The sequence below is a fragment of the Spermophilus citellus genome, assembly GCF_964194105.1.
Source record: "Spermophilus citellus genome assembly, chromosome: 10".
In the NCBI taxonomy this organism is placed as follows: domain Eukaryota; kingdom Metazoa; phylum Chordata; class Mammalia; order Rodentia; family Sciuridae; genus Spermophilus; species Spermophilus citellus.
Genome location: NC_138197.1, coordinates 8,832,441 through 8,841,726, shown reverse-complemented (window position 1 = coordinate 8,841,726; position 9,286 = coordinate 8,832,441).

Sequence of the window (9,286 nt, the reverse complement as noted above, 5' to 3'; positions counted from 1 at the left end):
GGGTTCCATCCTCAGCACCACATAAAAATAAAAATAAAGATACTGTGTCCATCTAAAACTAAAATATAAATAGTTTTTTTTAAAAAAAAAGATTTTAAGGGGGACTTACATCTAGGAATGAATGTTTATATGAAAAACTGGTTTAAATTTCAATATCCTATCTATATTTCATAACAAAATAAAGTCTTTTTTTTAAAGAAAGAGTGAGAGAGGGGGGAGAGAGAGAGAGAGAGAGAGAGAGAGAGAGAGAGAGAGAGAGAATTTTTAATATTTATTTTTTTTAGTTCTCGACGGACACAACATCTTTGTTGGTATGTGGTGCTGAGGATCGAACCCGGGCCGCACGCATGTCAGGCGAGCGCGCTACCACTTGAGCCACATCCCCAGCCCAAAATAAAGTCTTACTAAAGCAATTTTAATAAAAATAACTATTAAATACAGTTGTAATTTATACAAGAAATCCTAATGCTATGTTGAATATAACATCTATTCAAAAATTTTAAGAAAAATACTTCCTGTTTCCTTTGCCATTATGGTCCAATAAATACTACTCAGTGTGGATACTAAGAAAAAGTAAATTTTTTCTCTTTATGAAATCACATTATATTTTAATGCTCCTATTAATCCATGTACTGCTATAAGTATGATTTTCACACTAACAAGACACTAAATTATAAGTTTTAAATGGTTTTCATTAAACAAAGCATGATTCTCTGTCAAAGAAACACTCAGTTCAAAACCTCACTTTGACCATATATGGTGGTGCACACCTGTAATTACAGTGGCTCAAAAGACTGAAGAAAAAGGAAGTGAATTCAAAGCCAGACTCTGCAACTTAGTGAGAACCTGTCTCTAAATAAAAATATAAAAATGGATGGGGAATGTGGCTCAGTGATTGAGTGCCCCTGGGTTTAGTCCCCAGTATCACCCCTCTCCCCCTGCAAAAAAAAAAAAAATCCTCCCAAACAAACCCTCACTGTCTCTAAAATTTTACTGTTTCAATAATGTTAGAAGTTATTATTTACATGTGAAATGTTTAGCACCTGTATTCTAACAATCCTGGAACATAATAAGAATGAGATTAATCAGGTGTTAATTAAATGGAACAAATACATTCATCCACAGATTATGAACTTCAAAAATAGTCAAATCATCTACAACAATAATCAAATATCTAAAAAGAAAACTCATTGTTGTATTTTTGCATATATGATTTTATTTTTTAAACAAAATGTGGTCCCTGGACTCAGGTGGCACTCTGAGCTCATCTAACCCAGTTAGACGAGTTCCCCTCACTCTACTTCCTCTTCAAATTCTCCCTTCTCAAGAGCCAGGGCATGTGATGCCTTTTGGTAGGACCTGTACCAGATTAGAGATACCTGTACCAGGGCACCAGCTGGGCCTTCTGCCTGGCAGAAAGGCTAGGAGGGCTGCCATCTGCTCTGTGGGGAGCTTGCCTTGGGAAGGAGATGAACAGCCATGATTTGCTCATGTACAAGACAAAGGGCTCAGGAAATGAACCCTAGGAGCCCCCCTTTTGTCCTCAGCAGAGCTCCACCAGCAGCCACTGTCCTTATCCCAAGCATGAGCTCCAGCAGTGCTCCAGCAACCCCAGTAGCTCCACTGGAAATGAGGAGGACAGCAGCAGAACAGGGACAGTACAGAAGAAGCAATGTCCAGGTGAGCTCCCTAAGCCTCTGCAGCTCACCAGAGGCCAGGCTCCAGGGATGAGCTGTCACCATGACACTCACTCTGGCTTGTGCTGGGAAGGCAGCCTGCCAAGTGAAGTGGGGTGCCTGCAGAGTGGGGTCCCTGGGTTATTGGTCATGCCAGTTAGAGAAGGGAGGCATCCCAAGGCAGCAGTCAGGTGCCAAAATCAACCTAAAAGGAAGCATAAAGGACCTGACATTTCTAAAACAACTGAATCTCTGATTCCTTCTCCTCTCTCCTCTGCATGGGATTCTGGATGTCTGGTTAAGCAAAGCAAAACTACAACTGATCTACACATTTTCTACCTTCAACTTAGCAAGGAAGGTTTCAGGAGAAACCCACACACCATCCCCTGGACCTATTAAGTTCATATTCTAGACATAAGTCTTATTCAATATTCATAGAGAAAATCATCAAACATGAAGTATTAACAATTTAATAAAAAATACCAAAAATTGCAAGAAATGGCAAAAAATATCTGCATTTGTAATCTCAGAGGGATTTGAGGGCTGTCACAGGCTTGCTTTTATTACTTCTACTATGGGGATCATAGCAGTGCAGGGAGAGTGACCCAGAGCAAGGGTGACATGGAGAAGAGCCATTAAGACAGCTGTGGATGGAGCTGTGTTTTCAGTCCTGAGAAGGGAACTCTGCAAGAGGTCAGTGGGTATGGGGTGAGAATGGAGATGGAGGGAAAGGGGAAGAACAAAGGGTGCTTTTCAAAACAGAGAAGTGGCTCATGCCAAAGCAAACATTTGGGCTAAATTGGACTTAGATGTTATGGCTTAGCATGACACATAAAATTCACTCTGCACCCTAAGGCAAGTGCTGTTTCTTCTCTCTGGAGAGAGAGGAAATCCACACACAAGATGGCAGCCGGGAAATGATGAGTCCCTTCTCAAAGATAGGTGGAATACCATCAGGACAGAGAGGCACTGACTTTTCTTTCTTCACCTCATAAACTCCAAATGTGAAAAGCCATTGAAGGGATTAAAATTCTTGATTATGAAACTAGAATAAATGTAAGTGAACAATGCAGGGTTTGAACTTGAGGCTCAATTTATAAGCAGAGAGCCACAGGATGTGATCCACGGAGCCAATAGCCATAGAGCTCTGAATTCACCTCCCCACACCACACATTCAAGTTAACCTTCCATCTACTTATAATATTTATATGGTAGAAAATATCCTATCTATGCCAAATGATAGCTCATACAATTTTCTAAGTTGGAACTTGACTAGATTTGGAAAATGGATGCTTAAATTCTGCTTGCCTACTAATGGCAGTTGGTTTCTGCATGTGAATTCTGGTTTCCTGTCATTAATATTGAGGTTCTTCTGTCTGTCTGTGATAGGGAACAAACAATGATGCAATTCTTTCCACAGGATAAATTTCCTTTGAGAATGAGTTCTTAGAAAATATTTTAACCTTAGTCAAGCATTGCCCGCAGACATCACTCATCTAGGAATGACTTAGAGGAATTCTCCATTGGATAAACTTCTTGGATTAAATCGAATCACAGTCAACTACGTAATGACTGAACACATTTCCATTCATTCTACTGCCAGATTCTCTCCCATTATTGCTGATCACAAGCAGAAGAGGATTTACTCACAAAATTCATTTTTTCAAATCTATTTTTGTGTGTATGTGAAGATTCATTCATATAGTTCATAGAAATCTAATTGTGACGTTGAACTCCTTAGAATTGAAAAGAGAACCTACACAGGTCATGAGGGCTTTTTTTTTATTACTTTAACCCTTTGATCAGTCTTCTACTTCTTGCTATCGATATTGTTATCCTTATCATCTTCAGATGACTCAGCCTCCTCATCTTCATCTCCATCCTTTTCCTCACCATTTTAAAAGTACAAAATTCATTTTAAGAAGCTAAAGTCAGGGCTGGGGACGTGGCTCAAGCGGTAGCGCGCTCGCCTGGCATGCGTGCGGCCCGTGTTCGATCCTCAGCACCACATACCAACAAAGATGTTGTGTCCGCCGAGAACTAAAAAATAAATATTAAAAATTCTCACTCTCTCTTTAAAAAAAAATAAAAAAAAGAAGCTAAAGTCATCCATCGGTCATTTAGTAAATACACAGAAAGTTCCTGCTCTGGTCTGTTGGTTCTGCTAGGCGTGTTGGTCTCAATTAACAACAGAATTTTTATATTTAAGGTGCTTGAGGGCAGGCATACAGGTAGAAAATGTTCTGGTAGGGCTCATGGTACCAAGGGAGTGCGCATTATGGACATGACCCAGTTCAATGGTCAGGAAGCACTTCCTGAAGGAAGTGGGTTTTAAAATAAGAAAGTTTGCTGGGCAAAAAGGAAGCCGGGGGTTAGAACCTCAGCAGAAACCACACAAGGGGTCTGTTGTGCGGCTGGACCACCTGCTTTGTGTTTCTGTGAGTGTTGTAGGTTATGGAAATTGGGGGCAGTGGTGTGTGTAAGTGAAAGACGGCTTGACCATAAAGTGCCCTTTTAGCCACATTCAGAAGTTCAGGCTGTATCCTCAGAGCAATAGCAGAGTCTGGCCATGACAGGTTCAAATCTCTGCTTCACCTAAAGCTATTCAAGGCCTGTTCTGTGCTCACATATCTGCAAACGAGGCACCCAACACACGTGACCAACTTTATAATAAAGAAAATGCAATACCATAACAGTTGTAAGGAATATAGTCTCTGAGGCCCAGCTTATCTAATAGGTATTCATTTTAATTTCCTTCTTTATTTCTGGCTTCTGGGGTTTATGGGAATTGATACTTGTGGAATGATATGTACTGAAATAAAGAGACTTAGGAGGGTAGACACAGACAGACGTATAAGTTATACACTGGGAAAAGGTCTTGAGAAAAAAATTTCAACAAATGAAGCAAGTGAGAGTGGAGAAAGAATTTGATATATGTGAAGAACTTTGACCTGCATGGTCTCTGGAGTTTCTAAGTTTCTCAGACCTCTTGCTTCCCCCGATGATTCAAGTCAGAATCAGTGTCATTAGTGCATCGGACCATGCATGATTGGGCTAAGTTGTCCCATTAAGCAGGAACATGTTGTCTATCCTGAGCCACCAAATGGGAAACCTGAGGACTAAGTAAGGTAGACTTTTATCTCCTGATGACTGTGATAAGAAAAGTCATAGCCAGCTTCAATTAGATTGCTATATCCATGTTCTTTCTGTTTGCCAGGAATTAGACTCAGTTTACATAGATAAGTGAATCATTACAAAAAGCAAACAAAAAACAACAACAAAAACCTTGCAAGATATTTGCATTAGTTGTATCAGCTGTGTTCATCAGCTCATTCTTCAATCTGTGACTCAAATAGAAAGAATGTATCCTAGGGACCTGGCTTTTCAAGCAACTCCTGCTGACTCCTATTTGTTTTGGGGTTCACCACTACTCATGCCAGATCACAATCTGCCTTCCTGGAGGAAAGACATGACATTTCCAAAGTGAAGCTCCTCATGCTGGCAGAAGCAGCCAGAGCTCAGGGACCTCAAGGCCAGCAGAAGAGGAAAGGAGAAATCTGTAGCTTGTTGCGCTTTGAGGGTTTTGTTCTGGGCTTTACATATGCCTGCTGGGGCCACTCAAGTGAGGTAAATGCACAGTTCTGCAGGTGATTAAGACCTGGGGGACTGAGGGGAGGTAGGGAGCCTAGAAGACAACCCATGGTCTCTCAAAAACAAACAAGCAAACTCTGCTAGCCAAACCCTTGCTTGCAAACTTGTCTGATGAGGTCCAAAGGCCCCTGTTTACACCAACCTCCCAATAGGGTTGCCATATTCCTGAATAACTTCTCAGAAGCAAATGATTCATGAGCAAATTTTAACTAGTAAAATTTCCTGATAAGCATCATAATTTCTTTATGATTGAAAGTTAGAACAATGGCAGTTTTCAGAGTTATTCCAGTTCTACCACTTTTGAGCTCTGTGCTTGTTTTTTCCTACCAATTCTGTCTTGGGGGCAAATCAGTTTGCCTTTTCTGCCTTGGTCTCCCCATCTGTAAAATAGGCATTTGGGCAGAGAAAAACAATTAGTGCACTTATGGGTATACATTTAAATATTCTCAATGCACCTCACAAGAGGTTTTCATAAATGTTAAATGAGATATTTTATAAAAAGGCTCTAGAGTCACGCCTGGCAGTTTGAGAGTAAACACAATGGTGTTACCTAAGTTAAGTTACCGACTTTTTCTCTCTAAAGTGAGAATCCATTATAATCTGTTATCTAAGATTTACTGGCATACTTGCAAGGAGGAGTTTCCCTGAAATTATTCACTCTTCTTCTCAAAAATATTTTAAAAATATTCTTTACAGTTCAACGTTTAGAATAGATATAACTACTCCACCTAACCTGTTGGCTAAGGATCTTTGAGCTCAGTGATTCTTGTCAAACTTTAACACATAGGTGAATTATCTGGTGAGCTTGATAAAGTACAGACTTCTGGGCTCATCCACAGTTTCTGACTCAGTAGATCTAAGGTACTGAATGAGAATTTGCATTCTGATTCTTTCTAATGCAATACTAATGGAGCTGAACTGGAGCCCAGCTTGAGAACCTTTGTCTCAGGACATGAAATCTAATGTGTGTTGGGGAAAGAAGTTTGAAAATGCAAACAGTAAATTTATTTCTCTGTGTGTATACATGCAAGCCTGCATCTGCATATATAATTTAGCAGATATATAAGATTATTAATATGATTTACAATATATATATATATATATAGTTAAAATGTAAAACATTAAATAAAGCATCATGTAAAGCATCATGTAGTATAAATATCTAGGATATCTAACATTCATGGAACATGTCTTATTAGGTTGCCACATTAAAATGTTTTAAAACATATTTGATTTCACAAATACAGTATTTTTAATTTTGTTAAATGTGTGACCAACCCACTTGCCCACTCGCTCCTTGTCTGACCGATCTTTCCATGATCACTGCTCATCTGGGGCATGAGGGCTTTCTTGATATCTGCTTTTATGTTTATCCTCTGCCCCATCCTCTTGGGAAAGCTTCAATAAAGTAAAAATTAATTAATCAATGCCCAGAAACAACTTCTTGCTTCCAGACGTGCAATTTATGTGCATGTGGTTGAGATTTCCTGAAATTTATAGCATGTTATTCCTTTTTTTTTTTAAGTGAGGGATTGAATTTAGGGGCACTTAAGCACTGAACTACATCCCCAGCCCTTTTTAGTTTTTGAGACAGAGTCTCACTAAGTTGTACAGGACCTTGCTACGTTGCTGAAGCTGGCCTTGAACTTGTGATCCTCTTCCTTCAGTCTCCTGAGCTGCTGGGATTACAGGCATGTGCCAGTATATCTAGCTCCTTTTACCAAACTATGATTATAACGTGTGTTAAGCTCTGTGATGCTGAATTTTTAATAAGCATCAGTTACTGTGTAGTAGTATTTAAGGCAGAGCAAGGGCAATGAAAACACCGTTAAGCTTGTATATTGCAACTGAATTTTTCTTATTTGAAGTCAAACTTTTCTTATTATGAAGTGAAATGCAGGGTTACTTGGGAAAGATTCATTTGTCCCTCCCTGGGTGGAAAAACTGACAGGAGGGGACTCACACCTAGGGACTGATGCTCTAGTTTTACCACATATGGGCTTTTTTGTACTGTGTTAGTCATTGCTCTTATAAATGTGGGAGGGTGCTAGGATTTGATGATTAAATCTGTGTGTGTCAAGAAGTAGAAACACATTTAAACATGTACTGATTTTACTGTATTTTCTTATCTCATTGAAGATGTAGGAGTGTATTATTAAAGCAATCACATTCTCAAAAGAAAGAATTGAGGGGCTGGGGATGTGGCTCAAGCGGTAGCGCGCTCACCTGGCATGAGTGCGGCCCGGGTTCGATCCTCAGCACCACATACCAACAAAGATGTTGTGTCCGCCGAGAACTAAAAAATAAATATTCTCTCTGTCTCTCTCTTTCTCAAAAAAAAAAAAAGAAAGAAAAGAATTGATTCTCATCACTACCTGTTAATGTATATGTTATCTGAGGATATAAAAAAATGTAGATCTCATGTGGTTAAATTGCCAGTGGAGATCTGAAATTCTGTCAAGCAATGAGACAGTATTCCCAGTCAGGAGGTGCCTCTCAAGACCACAGCGTTCCAGACATAAAGAAATGCAGTTTCCCAATGCCTGATTTTCTAAAGGATCACCCACTTTTGTTTCTTTCTTCATTCATTGCTTTTTCCTCTTTTATTGTACAGGTTACAGACTTGACATTGTGCTTCTAGATTGAGTCAGAATTAAAATTTGGAGAATCAGACCAATTACTAAGACAGCCTTTTTTTAAAAAAAAATTGTTTTAGTTGTTGACTGACCTTTATTTTATTCATTTATTTATATGTGGTGCTAAGAATCGAACCCAGTGCCTCACACATGCCAGGCAAGCACTCTACCACTAAGCCAAAATCCCAGCCCCTAAGAGAACCTTTTAAAGAGTTGGTTCCATCCACTCTTAGGGAGCTATGTATAAGAGGTGATAATTAAATTCATTCATATCATAAAATGTAAGAAATAGGCAAATGTATATATATTTTTTAATGTTTAAATTCAAATATGGCCAAGATTTGATGTCAGGCTCCTGTACTTTGTACCTTTAAATTTAGCCAAAATCCTTGATGAAGTATCTCTAAGCTTTGGTTTTACTTTCCTTGTTTTAGGTTTTATTTTAGCATTAATTAAGCATATTATACCATTACTACTGTTAGATGTATAGCTAATACGCCATTGATTTTCCACTCTATTTAGATAGATAGATGACATCTGATTATAAACACCTTTATGACTTTAAGGTGATGCAGACAATATGCTAACCAGGAAACTGTATTGTGGGGAATGATTTATTCATTCTCCATAGACATTTCTAATGTAGTATATTCCTCACTAAGTAGCTCAGTGCTTTCTTGTACTACAAGCATCTATTTATGATTAATTTCAGGTTTTGGTATGTGATTCAAGTAAAAGTAATAATGACATTTTTGGGGGTTTATTTATTTAATTAATTCACAAATCCTCTAATTTTCCTAATTTTAGTTTCCTTGACATTTTATTGTAAATTGTGAACTTACAATAAGTTCAAAACTTATCAAACAAATATCATATCAAATATCAAACCATGAACACAGGAACTTCTTTCAAAGTTCAAAAAAAAGAGTATTTGAAAATATGCACACCCATAGAGGATTCTGAAAATACAGGAAAGCTTAAAGTACAATTTGTGCATAAGAAAACAAATGGAGGATTTAATATCACTAATTTAGTTAATGACAGAGCTCATGATATTAATATTAATCTTTAACAGTTCTGGTTTGGGGATTTCTGTGTAACCTCATAATTCTGGTACAAGCTGGAATTCCTAACATAGTCTTTCCAGTGACTGACAGACAAGGAAGTTGAAAGGGCCCATCTAGATGAAAGATTGTGAGAGGCAATAGGTCTCACTTTCAAAAATCTGGATATGTGAGACATTAGAGTTGAGATTGTTGTAGGGACAAATGAGGCAAGGCACCGAAGATAGCAGGAAACAGTTTTATTTGGCTGCAGCCAGGT